Here is a 20158-nt window from a genome sequence, read left to right as displayed (position 1 = left end):
ACATGTTTATTTGCGCGTGGTTCGGTTGCAAATTCGATGGTATTCATTGAACGCACTGATTTAAAATGCATTATGATAAACCCAGTAGGTAGCGTAGGTCATACCTTCAATTCCAGATCACTAAAGCAAAGAAAACAAACAAAAATTGAATGATTTCTATTTTACTGCTAAATTTCTATCAGGATGGTTCAACATTTCAAGTCCAAACTGTATCATAATGAAAAGTTACAAATGTTAAAAAGGAAAATTGAATAGACGTAGCAGACCTTACATGTTTCACATTCCAAACATAAATAAAAGACATTGAATTATAGGATGGAAACGAATTTTATGTAAAACTAATATAAATAAAATCTTCTCTTGAATAACCAAATAAAGACCATTTTCTAGTAATCTCTGAAGATATATCCATTTAGATTATCCACTCTCGATTTCACCTATTTTGATATTAACGTTGTAGTTCGCACAGATAGAATGAACACGCCAGAGCTGAATCGCGTCATCGCGTCAGTCAGGTGATGTGGGTTAGGTTATGGACCGCAAATGGATCGAGGAATTGAACCCGTATTAACCCGGTGATTCAATTGAGACTTGGTAATCCGAAGGACAAAGAAGAGATCTTACTTATTTACTTGTGTTTAAACAGTATTTTTTCATCAGTGACCAGGACTAGACATGTTATTCCCCGAACACGAATAGTAGAACGGCAAAATTCTCAGTTAATTAGACTTTCCAGAGTGAGTCAATCGGGTCATTCAAGTCAAGTTTTAGATCAGAACGCTTCTGTTTGGGTTAGAGCTAATCACCATACCATCAAAACTGGCTTGCTTTTAACTGTAGAACACGCATACACACAAAACGTGTGAGTATGTGAAAGAGAGAGAGTGAGAGAGAGAGAAAGTGAAAGATGCAAAGACGTGTTCAGGTAACGCCAAGAAAGGCAGAAAGAGATAGAAAGAGGAATACAAGTATGAAAATTACTTATCATTACACTGTATGGTAAAGAACACACACGTTATTTACTCGGATTCTTGCCAGTGATGCCTTGTAAGTTCTCCAACCGTAGATTAATCTCTGTTTGCAGCCATTACTTAATGCAAAAATATACTATCTGGTAGCGAATCGAACCGAGATTTTCCACTTGGAAGTCTAACGCGATATCGATGCTCCACAGGTTACTCTACCCAAAACATGTTTAACAAATGATACAGTCAGTGCCGGATTTAAGGGAGTTGCAAAGGTGCACGTGCACCTCCCTCCGTTGTAAATATACACTACCTAAAGTGAGAAATTAGCTGTGAGTTTTGCAAAATCAATAGTTTAAGTCAATTTTCTGAAGGTTGAAGGAAAAGAATTCATCGAGAGCAGACACTTAGCATTTCCAAACGAATTCCTCATTCACATCACAGATGTCTAAAGGCATTTAAAAAACTAAAGTTTAATTCAAATGTACTGGTAGTTATTGGTGCATCCCCTCAGAGAATCCTGGATCCGGCCATGGATACAGTGTTTCTTTCTAAGAACAATAACATGAAAAGTGAATGCTTCAGATCAGTGAACTGTTTCGTACTATCCTGGTAGCCTCTATAGGCGTTATTTGGGCTTCCGCAAGCAACATTCGTAAATCGACTCTATTGTGGCATAGATGTTTGCTTCAACATTCTTAAGGACTGCTTGTTTAGTATGAGAAGTTACTCTTCGATTCTTCACGATAGCTTTGTAAAAAATTGGATTGAATATGGTTTGAACCTATGTTAACTAGCTGCACTATTCTTAAGTCCAGCATGTTACCCTATACTATATTGCTACCTAAAACCATAAGTCAAATATTACTTAGTTTAGCCCTGATCTTTGGAACGAACCGGCTTCTTCTTGTAAGTAGTGCTCTCAACGGGTCTGGTCGGGTTGAAGACTGACCCGACCCGACCAGTGACCCGAATTGACTGACCCGACCCGATGATTTGACCCGACCTGAGTGACCCGACCCATGATCCGACCCGACCCGAGCTGACCCGATTGACCCGACCCGAATAGCCCGACCGACAACCCCTCTCGAACTGAACCGATTAACCCGACCCGACAACCCAACCCGTAACCTGACCCGAGCTGAACCGAGTCGGATTGGGTCGGTTCAACCCGACCCGTTTGAGAGTACTATGGTCACGAGACACTGGGTGAACGCCAAAATGCACTCCCATTGGGAATTAAACCCGGACCACGTGTACCGAAGTCTTACATGTTAATCACTAGCTACATCAAGCGGGGGATTTGTATATGCATCTTAGGGAATATTTGGCACTTTTGAGATTTCGTTATTTCTTTTTATAACTGATACCAATGTCCGACGTGGAAGAAATTTATTATTTTTTTCTTGATTTAGTTCAATGCGACGAAATTTTTCTTCAAGGTCAGTGTTCTCACCTGCTCGGAAGGCAGAGGGTCTTCTTGAAAGACAGTAGCAAGAGTCTCTTGGCGGAGACAGAAGGAAATAGTTAAACTACAATGATAAGGGTTGAGGAAACGGGAGAACACCTGTGATTTTTTCCAACCCTTCAACTTTCATTCCAAAATAGCTTCTTGTGATTCCGGGACCCGCGCCACTTTGATTTTTCTTTCTCGGTAATTAAAACGTATTTTACAGTATATGTAGTTGCAAGTAAGAAGATACATAATACGAATTTTGTAATTTAAATTTAAAAATACAGTGTGATAATTAATTATAAAGTACTATTTTTATTTCATCACGTTCAGCAAAATGAAACAAATGAAATTCAAACAATTCGCACCCTGGGTCTTGGTCATCAATACTACGTCTTATTCTTTGTCTTGCACAGTCAAGAGTTGTTCCTGTATTTCGTAGTCTTGGTGGTCTTCATTGCTATACAAGAGCCAAGAATGCTCGCCTCATCGGTACAAATGAAGACCAAGTGTGATTTTGATTATGGTCTTTCATACTATACGGAAAGCAAGAAAATATGCTCATCGCTACTTCGTGATCACCAAAACAAGGCCAAGAGCAAGATTACTATGCACTTCGTCTTGTATATCCAATTTTTATCTTGTTCTTGTATCGATGTTCTTGGGTTCGGTGAAATGAAAAGAAATATTCAGTTTAAGGTCCCTCGATTCTGCACCGAGGCTAAGGGAGATGGTGACCATGAGAAATGAATGAAATGGTGGAATGAAGAAAGTGGGAGGAAATAGGAGAATCCCGAGAAAACCCACTACACGGCGTTTCTCCACCACAAAGCCCACTTAGCACAAGCTGGGATCGAACCATGGGCAGCATGCACCAGAGATTAATTCTCTACCACTGAGCCACCATGGCCCAGCTTGGACTTGGTCGTCCATGTCCAATCTTTCTTTTGGCCTTGCTTAAACAACTTCTAGTTTTGTTCTAAATCCAGACTCCAAATTGGCGTAGATATTAATATTACAGTCGATTGGTAAAATCAATCTTCCACATTTAAAAATTAAAGTACACACAAGTACAAAAATAAGCATTTACCATAAAAGCACTAGCTGCAAGTGTTCAAAATAGTTTTATGGTTTCTATAAAATCAATTGAAAATTGCTATTTTTAATTAGGCAGCTAGTGAAAAACAGCAGCTTTCGACTCCAGCCGAGTTTAAGCTCAACCTAAACTCAGTTGACCAAAGTGAACTGACCCGAATAACCCGACCCCAGCTGACCCGACCCGACAACCCGACCCGAGTAGCATGACCCGACAACCCGACCCGAGTTGACCCGACCCGACCCGACCCGTTTGAGAGCACTAATTGTAAGGTTATTTACACCAAAGTGGATGCCGAAATTCATTTATTCAACGACCTGGAGACAAATTAGTGTCCGTTAAATGAGTTAACATATAATCCACGAAAAAATAGAGAAATAATAACTTCCATCTTATGCAGTAATTTTTGCCGTGTAAGCTCAAAAGTATGCTTATAAGTATGATAATAGTAATAAATGGTCACATTTACTGTATAGTTGTCACTTCAACGAACAATAATATCAATATTGTCCTATACTTGCAACGCCATGCACAGATACCATACACGGCGTCAATCTCACGAACGATTCTTTGGGGTAGGTTCTAATCCCATTTTCTCTTCCATTTCCAGAAAAGTCACGCTCATGACGTTTATCGAGTATAAAATCCATACGACATGAGAAGGAATCGATCTTATATATATTCATAAAAGTCGGGAGCAGTACTACACATGTTATTGTCGAAAAAGCTTAACACAAAATATTTAGTTATGTCTTGGTACTCGTGGACATGGGTTCAAGTTCGTTGGGGGCTATTGAATACAGTGGTTCTTAATATACTTTAGCGAAAAATTGAGTCCCGTCATTAGAAGCTTAGCTCTTCGTTTTAGTTTTTCGTAACAATTATTATTGAAAATATTTAGTGCCGGTAATAGTATTTTTCTTTGCGTGTTGTTTTTATTCTTTCCTTCATTTAAAAATATATCCAAATAAATACCACCATACTTCCTCTTATTTTGAATGTAAATACCATTTGCATTGTTCTTAACTTCAATTTACTCGCTCCGCCTACAGAAACCACTCCACAGAGAGGAAACCTGCTTGGTTGCCATCTCGTGCCTCGCTAGTATACTGTTACGGAAAAACCTTACGTGAGCGCGGAAGCAGTTACATGTTTCTCTCTGCTGGCAGACGGCTGCGGTTTCCCAGGAGTTGTCAAATCATCAGTGTTTACGAAAGCGAGAGAGATTGCGTACTAAGCGTTAACGGCTGCCCTAGTGCGTATTCATGTTTGCGAAAATATAGCAAAACTAGTACCATGAAAAAAAGATAATAAACTGTAAACGTATTATTTTAAATTAATTTAAAAACGTGTTATTTCAAATTAATGAAAAACGTGTTATATTAAATTTCTTTATTAATGTTGCAGGGCTACCGCCGGCAGCCTTGGTTGCCCATAAAATGCGCCACTGGTATATAACCTTGTAAACTACTACAAAAAAATTGAATACTGTACATTTAAAGTGGGATTTGAATTACGCGAGATATCGGAGTTTGAATCTAATCCGTTTAGGGATCCAACCCGCGACCATGCATAACGAAGTCCGTAGTAGTTTATTATTCTAGTAATATTGTTTATTAAGATAATGAACGTAACTCTCTCTCTGGTGAATAGAGAATCGAATAAAATAGCTGATATACGACAATTCCTAAAAATCGTACTACAATTCGTTTAAATACGGTTTTGGTGTCATCTATTGCGTTGCCTGACGTAGTAACGAATAACACTCATTAAACGGGCAGGAATTAAACTATAATGTTGGAGTTGATTGATTACACGTTACTTTCTCTTTTCATTATTAATATTATATGAATAAAGGTCTACACATATTTCTTAAAATGGGATCTGAACTATTAGTCTGCTTTTATCCAAGGTTTGGTTAACTGGGGATATACCCTAAACTTGGTAAATGTCACTGGAGATTCCACCCGGAAAACATTAGCATAAGACACGTAGCTACGAAGAAATACGCGGCCTACATGAATTTTTCAGCCGAAAGTGAATTGGAAAAATAAGGAGAAAATTAAGATGTAAAAAATTACAGTAGAGCGTCGATTATCCGAAGTAATTGGGGGACATGGGTGTTCGGAAAACTGGTTTGTTCGAACTGTACTGTACTGTACTGGACTGTACTTCTACAACCAGTGCCAAACCGACAGAAGTGTGCTGATTGTTGAAACACAGCGACTGGCGGCTTGGCCGGTCAGCAGCGCCTTATGAAAGCCCCATTAGAAGCAATGTTCCGCCAACGGTGGCTCAGTGCGGCGACTACTGTGGGAAACTTGGTTTGGGAGTGAGGGGGATGATGAACGGTAGGGTGGGAGAGTAACAGCGAGTACACAGTTCGGTTAAGCGATCGTTCGGTTGACCGACGTTCGGATAATCGACACTCTACTGTATACATGTTTATTTTCACTTTAGTTTTGTTCGAGACTATCGAGGCTGAGAGCGAGATCAAGACAAGCATATGTTAATTGAGACGGTAATTTCGACTCGAGACGAGACCGAGATGAGATTGAGACTGTATGCAGTCTCGTCTCGTCACCATCGTGTTTATGTTTAAGGGTTAAAATTTTGAAGTTACAGATGAAGCATTAAGTAGTCCATATCACTCTTCACTATATGATTGGATGAAATACCATAATGTTCGTAGATTCAAACAAAAAGGAAATATAGAGACAGGCTTGATACATTTCTACAGCTTCTTAAAACTTTTCAGCTATAAGGCACACTTGCCCCAGCTTAATGTATATTACCTAAGTATAAAATACTTATTTTGTTTCTAATGCAAAACGAAAAATTTCTTTCTATAAATTTCCTTCTAGTGCATTCTGTCAATTTCGTTGTTCTTCTTGGCCCTGATGGATTCGCCCTGAGAATTATTAACACTGATATCTTGGTTCTCGATCATTTCGTGGGGCATCCATTTGTCCAAAAGACGTGCTACGTTTGAATACTGAACGTTAAGCTTCTCCTGAACCTATAATGTCGTTAACTGAGTCTACTTCTGCAATCAGCTCCAAATCATCTTCCTCAATAACAGAACGATATTCATGACTTTCCTTACCTTCCATGCTTAAGTATCTCATACAGAATTTTCGGAGCCAATGTTGTACTGCGTATTTATTTATAATAACTTTCTTTACACCACATACCTCTGGTGTATAGGATTTGTGGTTCGATCACGGGCCATATGAGTTTGTGATGGACAGCATCTTGTACATAGGCTTTCCCATTTCCTCCCAAATTCTTATTGTACCGTTTTTTAATTTTTGTGAGAACATTAAATTATAAATTTCATTTTTATCTTTACATTACACTTCAATAATATTTGAAGCTATTTTTCGCCTCTGCGATCGAGCTTAAATTTGTTGAAGTAGACTGTGCAAAAATTGTGTTTTGACATCCTCAAATGTGAAAATACACGAAGGCTTACAGACGTTTCCTATGAAGTCAGTGAAGAACTTTTGCATGATACCTATCAGAACATACAGATTGTACGTTTTATAACCAAAACAACGTGCCAAAGTGGAAGTATTCGAAAACACGTAAAAGTTGGGTGACGGCAGAAGTCCTAAAAATATAGGCACTAGACCTAAATTTTAGTAGTTCTGCAGTTTAGGACTTGTGCCTAATTGCGACGATGCAGCAACTAGTTGGCAATAATGTTACGAATGTAGCTAATTCCAACAGTAACAGCTATATTTGTACTACTAAGATTGTTATTATCACTATCTGTTCTGCACTTATACACGAATTACATAATACAACCTATTTCATTCTAAGAATTAATTACATAATTAGTTAAGAAATTCGTTAAGAAACTATTTTATATTTACTACTTTACAGTTAAGATCATTGAGTAGTTATGTTTCTTGTATTAGAATAGGGAATTTTATGGCAACAAATATATTTACACCATTCCTTTAAAGTTAGCACCGTAAAAGAATGGAGTTATGACTACAAAAAATACTAAAATATAATCGAAGTTAGATTAAATAATATAGACGCATTTAAATTATCTTACGTAATCTTATAAAGTTACCGTTTTATGGTAGGGGAGTGTTAAAATAGCAGGGCCAGAATCATTTTAGTTAATACCAGTATGTTAAAATCAAATATCTATTTTATGGAGACACGTATCTTCCTTGTGCTGTGTAATTTTTTGTAAATTTTGAACCCATTAGAAAAAAATCTTTTGTTCGGAAATATTGGCAAAACCCGGATAATGTAATTTAAAAACTATTTATTCGCCTGATACTAATCTTATTTGCTGTAACGTGTCTGCAGCATCTATACATACAACGTATTTCGCTAGCAGGAAAAATAGTTAAAGCAACATCTTTTAATTTTACTTTTTAGTTTTCTGATAAAAATACCTCTTCATTATTTGTATATTTTTCGAAGAACTCAAAAAGAGAGAGGATTTTCTTTACATATACACACACACTGCATAAGTGCGTAAATTTGAGCAGCGACAAATATATTAAAGAATTTAACATGTGAAACTTCCGTTCGTTATTCTTAAAGACTAGCAGAATACCCGTTCTTCACACGGGGAGAATAGTTTCATTTTCGGTATGAGGAGCATCAAAACTGTCACCAGTGAACTTAGGGACCCCAAAACTATGAGTTTGACACTAGTATCAGTCATTTTCACTTACTATTACATGTCATCCTCTCCCTTTAGGAGTAATAATGGAGGCTGAATTTGGATTTAAGTTTCATCGTAAGTGTCACTGTTCATCTCAGCCACCCAAAAAAGTATGGATTCGACACTGATATCGACCATTTTCGACCATTTTTATATACCCATATTTTCTCCTCCCACAAGTTGCGGTGCTGAATTTGGACTTAAAGGTCATCGGAAGTGTCACTGTTCATCTCAGGACCCCAAAAACCATGAATTCAACACTAGTATCGGTCATTTTGGATCATATATATATATATATATATATATCCGCTTCCAAGTTGCGGGGATGCATTTGGATTTAAAGTGCATCGGAAGTGTTACTGTTCATTTCAGCGACTCTAAAAACTATGAATTCGAATTCGACACTAATATCGGTCATTTTCGATCATTTTTATATATTTCTCCGCCTCCAAGTTGCGGAGATAAATTTGGATTTAAACTGCATCAGAAATGTCACTGCTGATCTCAGCGACCCCGAAAACTATTGATTTGACACTAATATCGGCCATTTCCAGCCATTTTTATATATCTCTTCCTACCCAAGTTGCGGGTCTGAATTTGAATGTAAAGGGCATCGGAAGTGTTACTGTTCATCAAAGCAACCCCAAAAACGATGTATTCGACTATAATATCGGTCATATATATATATATATATATATATATATATATATATATATGTGTGTGTGTGTGTGTGTGTATTATATCCCCCTCTCCTCTGTCCCCAGGTCACGGCGTTGAATTTGGGTTTAAACGGCATTAGAAGCGTCACTGCTCATCTCAGCAACCCCGAAAACTATTGATTTGACACTAATATCAGTCATTTTCTATCATTTTTTATATATCACCCCCTCCCTAAAGTTTCGGCGTTGAATTTGGATTTAAACTGCATCGGAAATGTTACTGTCCATCTCAGTGGCCCTGAAAACTATGAATTCACACTAATATCGATTATTTTGCATCCTTTTAATATACCTCCCCCTCCCTTAATTTGCGGGGATAAATTTAAATTTTTTAAACGGCATCGAAAGTGTCACTGTTCACCTCAGTGACCCCAAAATCTATGGATTCACACTAATATCAATTATTCTGCATCATTTTTATGTACTTCCCTCAATTTGCAGGAGTAAATTTGAATTTAAACGGCATCGAAAGTGTAACTGTTCACCTCAGCGACCGCAAAAACTATGGATTCGACACTTATAGCGGTCATTTTCGATCATTTTATACATCTTCCTCTCCTTCCCCTAAGTTGCAGTGCTGAATTAGAATTTAAGCTTCATCGGAAATGTCAGTGTTCTTCTCAGCAACCCCGAAAACTATGGGTTCGACACTAAGATCGATAGTCTTTAATATATATCCGCACTTCCTTCCTCCAAGTTGCACCTTCAAAGTGAAATGATAAAACCATCTCAGGCCCGAACCTCATCTATGTTGAAAGTTTTTGTCAAAATCAGTCTGGTGGTTCAAGTGTTGTTAAGTTACAAATATAGTTACTTTCATTTATATATATATATATATATATATATATATATATATATATATATATATATATATATATATATATATATATAAAACTCAGCTATTGCTTCTGCAATATTTCAATGGTTCGTACTTTAATACATCCCTTCCTCAACCATGGTTGCGGAATTGATTAAACGTAATGTTTTTGTATTATATAAATTTATTTTAAATATATCTTTCTCATTAATTTCAATTAAATTGCTTTTCAAAGATCCTCTAAAATTTCAGTGACGCACTATGGGCAATAAACCATTAACTTCTATGGCCACCCTGCTACAAACTACAGACTTAAATACCGGTATCCGATAAAGCATTTCAGTAGTAAGTAGTTGCCACAATATCAATATGAACGTATTTAATTTCAACGGCAACAACTATGTTAGTAACACTAAAATTATTAATAATAATGATAACGAGTAAGGAGTAGTTAATTACGAGTATGACAATTATTTGCTACAGAAAGACTTCTGTACAAGAAATAAATGTGTAAAAATAATTTACTTCAAAACAACACAAGGAAAGCAAATTTTATGACGTACATAACTAAAACACAATATTATGTTACTAATATGAGGTCAATGGTGTAGAAATAGAGAAAAACAGACATTATGAAAAATCTGGGAATCACATTTGGTAGGAAGTTAAAATTTTGTCAACATAGAAATATATCATGGAAAGAGCAAGAAAGGACAATAGGCTTTATTTATTTATCTATTTATTATTTCAGAACGATAGAATATGTATTTATACAAATAACTTGTAAGAACTAAGGTTCTGTAATATGAAACAGTATATCTAAAACTTTGACTAACAGATTGACAGTATTCTTCTTACGGACGCGATGGTAGCGCCACAAGAGATTTTTAGGACTTCTGCAGTTTAGGACTTGTACCGCGATATGATTTTTAGGACTTCCGCCGTTTAGGACTTGTGCCGCGATATGATTTTTAGGACTTGTGCCTTTTAGGACTTCTTAAAGACTTGTGCCTCGAAATAATTTTTAGGACTTGTGCATTTTAGGTCTAATGCCGTTTAGGTCTTGTGCCTTTTAGGACTTCTGCCGCGTCCCCATTATTACAACATCACAATACACGGAGATATCCTATTAGCTATCCAGTCCATTAAAAAAAAATAAGGAACTAGTAACGTACTCCAAAATAAGTCGGAGATTGGGAATCCCATAAATACTTTTCTGTACCGGGGCCCCGAAGATATTTAATACGGCCCTGGATGGTTATGGCAGGTGTGATTAAAGGGGGGGGTTGCGTAATGTGTAATGGGGTGAGGGATACCCCTATAATAATACACACAAAAGTAAAACACTGAAATGACTTATTTAAAGCTGGGCTATTTGACAATTTAGGCTTATTTCTGTTGCTAGTATTTATACAAATCTGATGTCGATTTTATTCGATTCTGTAGGCTATCCTAAGTCTATAAAAATAAAACATTTAGTGCTTTAGATAAAGTAATAAATATCCTTAATGAAAGTAATAGTTATTCACAGAAACTTACAGTTTTTTTTTAATCATCAAGATAGCAATCTCTAATGTATTTAATTCAAATAATTTTCTGATTATGTAAAATAAATTCTGTCCACAGCATTCAAATCATTAATATGTATGAGAGTGATTTCAGGAATTCTTTTGTTTTGCACTGCTCATAAACATATTAAGTACATAAAAATATGAGGTGATTCTGTAATTCGATGCAAATCGTAGTATCCATTAAAACTAATTTGTTCAATAAACAAATGCCATATTTTGTAAGCGGCTTGTCTAGTAGAATTCCCTAAACTTTAAATTGTCATGTACTTGGCAAAAGTTGAAAACAGCGCCTCACGTGCGAGACATGTAAATTCTTGTTATTTACATTTATAATATAAGCCCTACCTACCAGTCGATGTCATTCGTTTGGAAACCGTTATTGTAAAATGTTTACGTTTGCCGTCATCATGTATACACAGAATATATCTAAGTATTTCTTTCTTCTCTCTCTTTGCTTAATTTCTCAGCAGAGCTGAATATGGTGAAACACCTATATAATAAACTGTTTCGCAATTATCTGTTTTTTTAAAGTATATATGTGTGTGTGTCTCTGTGTGTGTAAGGATCGTTTTTATTATATATGTAATTCTTTTAAACATGTAAACCATTAAATGAAAAGAAGAAACGTCATGATGTTTAGTCTCTTGTGCTACTCATTCGACTAACGATGTTGTGAATCTCACAAATCACACAGTAAACAGGTTATAAAACTTGTATTGTATTCAAATTAAAAAAAAAAAAAAAAATCTGGGAAATATTCTCATACTATATACAAAGCCGAAACATACCTACTTAGTGTATGTACCCAAACATTACATTCTATATTCCATTTTATTCTTTTTCTTTTACTTTGAAGTCTCTCTTATTTGAAAGGAAAATTGTAGATATCACTTTGTTTTCTTCTAATTAATGGGAGTGCGGATTCCCCTCCCTTCTTTTTTGGCGTCTTCGTGAGGAAAAAGGCGCTTTTAAGTTTTCTTTCTCTATCAGCGTCCGTATTATCTTGTAATCTCGGAACGAAAGTAGCTATCAGTAAACGGCTTTAAAAATTCGGAGTTAGCAGGGTTGTCCTTCGGAGTTGTGGAGCCCTATTGGGAAAAAACATGAGGAGCCCCATTATTCTCAGCATATTTGCACCAAAGTTTATATGCCCTATAAATGAACGAATTTGATGTTTTCTCTTATAATCATTTAACACTCAGAAATTATATATGAGTCAGTATCATTCTTTTTAAAATTTATTTTTCTTACTTTTTTCCTGTGTAAAGTATTTTAGAATTTTGTCTAAGTTCAATCTTCTGCTAATTTCAGATTCAATAAAATTAAATTGTTCAAAAGTTTTTGCCGAATTGATGATTTCAACTAAGTTTAACGTTGGGAAAGCTCTTTTCTCCAGTTGCCGCAGTCACTGGGATTGTTAAGGACGTATTGCAATGTATGCTTGCGTGTATTTGATAACTGAGAGCAGATTACACTCAAGTGCCGGACCGCTTTAGGCGTGGGGACCGATTCGAAGTAATCGATCCAATCGGCTTAGGTCCATCCTTGGGATTCTCGATTTATTCAATCATTTTCGACGTCATGACCTATTTGTCAGTTGCTTTGCAAGGAATCTACTGTAAGAAGGTTTTCACCAGTAGTAGGTATAAGAAAGAGGGGTTTCGAATTTTAACCCCCTACCTTTGAGTAAGATATTGTAACAAAAAAAGAAGAAGAAGAATAAACTTTTTTATATATTAAGATCTAGTACAAAAATCAGACGTGTACTGAAAAAAAAATTAAGACAATGCTCCTTGTTGAAATTCTGACATCACCCATTATATACACGATAATAGGACCAATAGACGTAAATGAATGACGTTTTACTGAATTTCGGTTCCAAATTGGAATTGACTTCTCCGAAACAACAATTCCAAGTACGGAACCGAAACCGAAACCGGAATCGAAATAGACTTTCTGGTAAAAATGGTTTCGGACTCTGCACGGAAACCAATTTTCCCAAGAAATCGGTCTCAGACTCAGAACCGATTGATTTTCTGAAAAACTCGGTAGTTTCTGGAACTGAAGTCGATATTGAAGTGGAAGCAATATTAATTACATCAAAAGAGAAATTGATTTGGCAATTAAACCGCTATGGGTAGTTCCCTCGACTTAACATTTTAACACTTGTTTCAACATCGCTTGCACTTTGCAACGATCTTGAGCTAACGATGCTTTTATCAAAATGTTTACATCAAAATGTATTTCGGTTCTCCTATCGAAACACACCGATTTATGGTTTTCCGTTTTATTAACAGAATCGATATGCCGAAACGTATTTCGGTTCTCTTTTTGAAGCACACAGGATTAAAACTTTTTATTTAGATTCCGGAACTGGAGTCCAAAACATTTTCGGTTTCGTTAGTATTAAAAATTCCGAGACCACCTTCACATCGATTGGGACAACCTGCTCACATCATTAGTCTGACTTTATATTCACTCGACCTCACGGTGACATTACCAATCTGACGTCATGCCAACAAGCTCAAACTCATATCATTATTCCAATATAGCTCTCATTTGACATCAGTCCGACATCACGCTCACTCGACCTAACGGTCACATTATTAGTTTGACATCTCACTCATTCGAACTCACGTTCAAATCAATTGAACATTACTCTGACATCATAAATCTGATGCTCTCGCTCGTATGATCTTTCCAGTATCAAGTTCTCACTGTTATTTTTAACTCGTACTCAGTCAACGTCTTATATATATATATATATATATATATATATATATATATATATATATATATATATATATATATATATATATATATATATATATATATATATATATAATCCTTGCCACTCTACAGATTGCCGAACATTATTATTATCGATCGAAGTTATTTGCGTACTTACACGTTTAGAGCACATAAGAACTACATCACTGAAAACTATAAAATAGAGAAGTAAATGTTTTTAAGAAGTTATTTTCAGTTGAGAAACATGCTTGATTACTTTGTGATTGTGAAGTTATGTTATCACGCCTTGTTTTACAGATACTTTTAAAAAAGACCATAGCGTGAATTTATGTACTCTAAATGACTGTTTAAGTATCAACAAACTGATTTATATACTAACTAGCATTAGGCTACCTGGTCCCCCTCTTCTCATATCCCAAACATCGCCTCTTTCATCCCTTGTAAAGGAAATATCAAAAAACGCTTAAAAAATACGTTTTTAACTATTTTAATTAAAAGTCTAAATTCGAATTTTCATGCCTCTAATCTTAAGAAATGTTGATATATGGCCATTTTATTTTCACAATTACAATCCCCACTCTTTTTATCGTTCTGCCTTTTTCCTTCCCTTGTAGGAAATAATAATTAAAAAAAAAACACACTTGAACTGGTGTTAAATTATTTTAAATGGGAAATCTAAATACAAAATTGCGTGTCTCTAACTTCGACGAATTTCGAGATATGGGCATCCAACATAACAATTGTAACAATTGTAACCCCACCCCTTTTCTTCCAGCTTTCTTCTTCCCTTGTAGGTGAAATATATATACGTATAAATGGTGAAACGCGTTTAATTATTTTAAATGAAAAGTCAAAACACCACATTTCATACCTTTAATATTAAAATATTCCGAAATATAGACATCTTATTTAATAATTGCAATTAACACCACTTCTCACTCCTTTTTCTTCCCTTCTAGGTCAAATAAAAAAAAAAACGCTACAAGATGTCTAATTATTTTAAGTGAAAAGTCCATATACCAAATTTCATGTTTCTAACATTCTGGAATTTCGAGATTTAGAATTTTAAGACTATAATTACCACCCCTCTGTTTCTTCTTTCGTTGAAGAATTTGCGAAAATCCTTCCTCAGTGGGATTTTACACTATATGCCCTGTCCACATGTCAAGTTCCTAACTTAAGCAGTTTGGTCTTAGCATTGATCAATGAGCCAATCAGAGCCTCTTTTATATACAGAAAGCCTAATACAAACTTTTATGTCTCTAATCTTAAGGGTTTCGAGATATTGCCATCTTATTTTAACAGTTGCAACTCACCCTTTTCTTCCTGTCTTTTTTCTGTGTAGGAAATATATATGAACGGCGAAATGCGTTTATTTAACTCTTTGGAGATGCAAAATATGAACTCCTCAAAAACATCCAAGCTTATGATTGGGTATTGAGTGATTTGTTTGACTAATTAAACGCATCTGAGGCTTATACACTAAACCACGCCTAGCCCTCTCTTAGATGTTGTGTTTATATACCACACCTGTCATACGGAACGAACGAAAATGTTTAAATGTCGCTCCCATCTCGAAAGGGTTAAATGGGAAGTCCATATACCAAATTTCATATCTATTCCCTTCAGAAGTATGGACATTTTACTATAATAATGGCAACCCCCAAATTTCTCGTTCCCAATGAAATTTTGAGAAACCTACCTTATTGTGCTTCTCATATCCCTAACATATGTCTAATCTTTTCTTCTCTCCTTCAGTTAATGTCCTACGATTATGCCCTTCAGGCTAAGGGAGAGGGAGACGGATATATCTAAACTAAAGTATTTAAGATTTAGATTTCTGTGTTATCGGCATTTATGGCCATGTTAGCCCGTCACGTATGAGGAACGGCGTCCCTCGGCGAGCACAATATCCGCGGAAAGGGAAGGAAGGAAGCGGCTTGCGACCTAATGTTAGGTGCCACCCCTTCATTTGCTTGGTGTGAATGAGAAAAGCCCAGGAAAACCTCATTCAGAATGGCTGGCCTGAAAAAGCTTTTTACAATTTTTCGACCTATCGCCCCCATCGCGAATCGAACCTGGAACCGGTCGCACCGAAGTCGAGAGCGTTAGCGACTAGGCTACGCGGGTCCTCTAAACTAAAGAGAGAGATATATACACACTACAGTGGCTAGGATTGGTGGCCAATGGCCCTGTTTACGATACCATAGCGTGAATCACTTATCAGCACTTCTTTAAATCATTATATGTCTTTTTGAATTCTAAAAAAAAGAAGAAAAAACAAAGTTTATCTATACAAATAACAAGTAGCAGTGCCCGTGTCCACCGTGAAGCAATTTGGTTTGTGTGGCGTGATATTTTCTCACTTATTAATGAAACTAAGAGTATTAATAGATTTATGCATGAGAAAAAGAAAAAAAACAATTTAAAATATTTGTAGTACAATTTGTTTTATCTTTTTTGTTATTCTTTAAGAAAGTGTGTGTTTTTTTAATATTTTATTTTTCTAATGTGTTATGATTAGTGATGTGAGGTGGAAAATTTTCCGCGGAAAATTTTCCGCTATATTTTTCCGGAAAATTTTCCGTTCTAAAAAAAATATATCAGTAATCAAGTAACAGTTTATCAGCAATAATGAAATAGATTGAATTCATGTATAGAAATGTTAAAAAGTGAAAGATCGTTTAAAGAATCTGAAAATTTTCATGGCTCAGAAAATTTTCAGTACTATGTAGGAACAAGTTAAACAATTTTTCATGAATCGAAATATTTTCTGCCTTATATGGAAAAATTGAAGAACTTTTTATGAGTCGGAAAGTTTTCATCATTTTGAAGCAAGAAGTAAAACATCTTTTTTGTGAATCGGAAAGTTTTATTGCTCTGTAGAAACAAGTGAGAGGAATTTTCATAGATCGGAAAATTTTCATCACTATGTAGGTTGATACGAAGTCAAGTATGATTATATAAACAAAAATAGATGATTAAAGAAATTTCCTAAACCTAATCCCTTACCTTTACACACACACACACACACACACACACACACACACACACACACACACACACACACACACACACACACACACACACACACACACACACACACACTCACACACACACACACACACACACACACACACACACACAAAACACTATGTAGAAACAAGTGGAAAACATTTTTCATAGGCCTGACAATTTTGGATATTATGTATAGTGATGCTAGGTGGAAAATTTTCCACTATATTTAACTGCACATAGAGCTACAAAATTGAATTTCAGTAGAGTTAAGTTAGTCAACAACAAATTATAATTTTCCAATTAGCTCTCGGGAACCGGAAAATTTTCTATTTCAAGTTGAGAAATAAAATTTTACAATATTTCTCTCTCTCTCTCTCTCTTGCTCTGCGAGCTCCTTCGTTGCTAAGCGGTTAGCATACGCGCCTTTGGCATGGAAAACCTGGCTTCGATTCCCAGCGGGAGCTCATGTAGTTCGGATTCCACGTTAATCAGTTGGTACCGTTTTATATAGTCTCGCTGTTGAAAGGGACGTTAAACTCAAAATCAACTCAATTCAACTACTCTCTCTCTCTCTGTGTGTGTATGCAAAGTGCAGAGAACATACCTCGAGTTCGTAGAGTACAAATATCCCATTCTATTATTTAAAATTTCAATTTATTAAAAGTCATGAATATTTTCCGATTCATAAAAACATACTCCACTTATTCATTCGATTCATGAAAAATTGTTCCACTTGTTCCTACATAGTACTGAAAATTGTCTAAGCCATGAAAATTTTCAGATTCTTTAAACGATCTTTCACTTTTTAACGTTTCTATACATTATTTCAATCAATTTTATGAATACTGACGAATTGTTACTTAATCACTGATATTTGTTAAGAACGGAAAATTTTCCGGAAAAATATAGAAGAAAATTTTCCACCTCACATCACGGCTAAACAACGATGTAGGAATAAGTGGAGTATGTTTTTACGAATCGGAAAATTTTCCGTTTCAAAATTTCCCGGAAAATTTTCATCACTGTACAGGACAGACAATTTTTCGATTCATAAAAAATTGTTCTACTAGTTCCTACATAGTACTGAAAATTGTCTAAGCCATGAAAATTTTCAGATACTTTAAACGATCTTTCACTTTTTAACGTTTCTATATATGAATTCAATCAATTTTATGAATACTGATGAATTGTTACTTGATCATTGATATTTGTTAAGAACGGAAAATTTTCCGGAAAAATATAGAAGAAAATTTTCCACCTCACATCTCGACAAAACAACGATGTAGGAATAAGTGGAGTATGTTTTTATGAATCGGAAAATTTTCATCACTGGTTATGATGAATTGTAAAAATCTGGTTTTGTTCGAAGCTGTTACATTAACTCCTCTGTACTAGATAATCCCGCTTCACTGAGGAGTAAAGCTGGTTGCATAGAAAGAGACTGATCAAGAAGCAAACAGATTGAGACTGATATGATATGATTTGATTTTTTGAGTTTAACGTCCTTTCAGCAGCGAGGCTATATGAGACGGGACCTACTGATTAACGTAGAATCCGAACCACATGAGCTCCCGCCGGGAATCAAGCCCGGGTCTTCCATTCCAAAGGCGCGCGCGTACGTTAACCGCTTAGAAACCTCCCTTTGTGTACGCCATTGCTGAGAACACTTTCAATGCAAATACATCACTATGGTTTCTCTCACCCCTGACACAGGAGCACACCCAGAAAGTATTGTTGGGAGGGGTCCAGCCTTTGGAATGGGGGTCCAATACTACGTCTATGTAGTATTGAACAGGTATTATTCTGTACCAGATAAGTAATTGTAAAATACTTCTACCTATATTTTCAGAAAAGTGATAGAACTAGATTGTTTTTGTAAGAGAAAATGTACTGATGAAGTGTAAGATCAAATTTTATGTTATACCAATCATTTCCCCGGTAAACAAATATAGTTTTATTGAAAAGTGTACAAATGTATATTGAGTTCGGAAGTTTATTTCAGGGTCCAGGCCTGGTGGACCGCCCATGGGTGAGCCCTTGCTCTGAAGTATGGGACCCCCTCGTGGATGCGCGACTGCTCTCACATATGAGGTTCCTGGTTCGATCCCAGCTTCCACCAAGTGGGTTTGTGGTGGACAAACACCATGTGCGTTGGTTTTCTCCCGTTTCTTGCCACTCCCGTCATTCCACCATTATCATCCATCTCATCACCGTCTCCTTTAGCCACAGTGCACAACCGTTGGATATTAATTAAAAAAAAGTTTTTCATTGAGTTAATTTTCCTTACGTGATGACCACCACTTGATATGAAACAAAATTTGTTGATGAAAAAAGAAAAATTAAATTTATAAAATTATTTAATAAAGGGAAATAACTGTTATTTTTGAAGGCCGAATTTAATAACGGTTCTTCTACTATTGTTTGATAGTACAACCCTTAACTGTTCACTAATTTGTTAAGAAGGAAATTGCCAGTAGTTGACTTACCAGTAACTTCATTCTTCGTTGTGTGGGAATTCGAAGAAAAGAAAAGGGCAACACAAAACACAGAGAACAGAAGTTCACTCTGGTGTGAAGTTGTAATATGTACTGGCAGCGTTATATAGTAACACACTTTTCCCCGCCACCGGAAATTGTAAGGTGGGTGACGCAAGTGACAGGGATGGGAATTTTCAATTTATCTTGTAGTTTCATTTGCTGTTGGGCTGCAACTTGGATGAGCTGGAACTTTATCTTTAATGGAATTGGAGCAATACAAGAAACAACAAATGTCAAGAACATTTCGTGTAAATAATCTGCATTGAAAATTATCTATTTTCTCAAACATATAGCCTTATTCTAAAATAAAATTAAAACAAAAATACCACATTAACGGCAAATATTAATACGAAAGAGAGTTTAAAAAGTTACTAATTGCATATAAAAATACATAACGCAAATTTAAAAGTAAATCGTGAATCGTATTTTTAGAGCATTCCAATCTGTTTTGTTCCTAGTTCGAATGAAATCACAATATATCTAGGTATAAAAATTAAATTGAATCCTTAGTTTAACATCTCACGTTTGTGGCCCTTAA

General features: G+C 35.8%; 1 long non-coding RNA gene across 1 annotated transcript in view; it reads right to left on the bottom strand.

The window, feature by feature from the left end:
• The window catches only part of LOC145684840 (uncharacterized), a 42096-nt gene extending 22392 nt beyond the window's left edge, over positions 1-19704 (bottom strand). The window contains exon 1 of the long non-coding RNA XR_014131410.1: positions 19570-19704. This is a non-coding gene — a long non-coding RNA (uncharacterized LOC145684840). The remainder of the gene's footprint in view (positions 1-19569) is intronic.
• Positions 19705-20158: the final 454 nt, after the last annotated feature.

Source organism: Thermobia domestica, chromosome 5 (genome assembly GCF_964235325.1).
Source record: "Thermobia domestica chromosome 5, izTheDome1.hap1.1, whole genome shotgun sequence".
Taxonomy (NCBI): Eukaryota; Metazoa; Arthropoda; class Insecta; order Zygentoma; family Lepismatidae; genus Thermobia; species Thermobia domestica.
This window is presented reverse-complemented; position numbering and strand designations above follow the sequence as displayed.